The sequence below is a fragment of the Asparagus officinalis genome, chromosome 7 (genome assembly GCF_001876935.1).
Source record: "Asparagus officinalis chromosome 7, Aspof.V1, whole genome shotgun sequence".
In the NCBI taxonomy this organism is placed as follows: Eukaryota; Viridiplantae; Streptophyta; class Magnoliopsida; order Asparagales; family Asparagaceae; genus Asparagus; species Asparagus officinalis.
The window spans coordinates 72,621,296-72,621,901 of record NC_033800.1 but is presented as its reverse complement, the minus strand read 5'-3'; the positions used below and the strand labels follow the sequence as shown (position 1 = coordinate 72,621,901).

Below are 606 nucleotides of genomic sequence, written 5' to 3'. Positions count from 1 at the left end.
ATAATATTTTATTAGATGTTGTGGGTGAATTTTAGGGATGAAAATGAATAAAAATATTATTTTATTAATTTTCTTGTACCGATTTTCTTTTCTTTGATTTTAGAAAACCAACCAAACGGCCCTTATTTACCTACGAAATTACCAAAACACAGGAAAAGTCCGCATAGAAAAGACAATTCCACGTGGCAAGTAAAGCTCAAGGTACTGACGTGGATGTCAAGCAATTGTCCTCAAAATGTCAAGACTATCCTCACTCCCACTTTCCCTCATTTCCCCCCACAATATTGCCCCCACAATCCCCATATTCCAAAATAAAAATGCGTAACTTTATCAAATTTCCTTATCATCTCAAAATCAAAATCTCCCCCAAATTTTCCCAACCCAAAATGTGATTTTTAGGGTTCCAAAAGTATCAAAATCGAAATCAATGGCGAATCACCGAATTAAGCAGGACGTCGATCTCGACTTCAGGCGAGGCCTCGAGGAGTTCGTCCGCGGTCACTTCGATGACTGCATGACCAACTTCTCCTCCTGCAGCTCCGCCGTCGCCGGAGATGACGAGGACGAGTCCTCCGCCTCCGCCACCGAGCGCCGCCGCCGGAGATC

The 606-nt window shown here is 43.1% G+C and overlaps 1 pseudogene; it reads left to right on the top strand.

Annotated features, from left to right (window-relative positions):
- LOC109847340 overlaps positions 289 to 606 on the top strand; it is a 613-nt pseudogene continuing 295 nt past the window's right edge.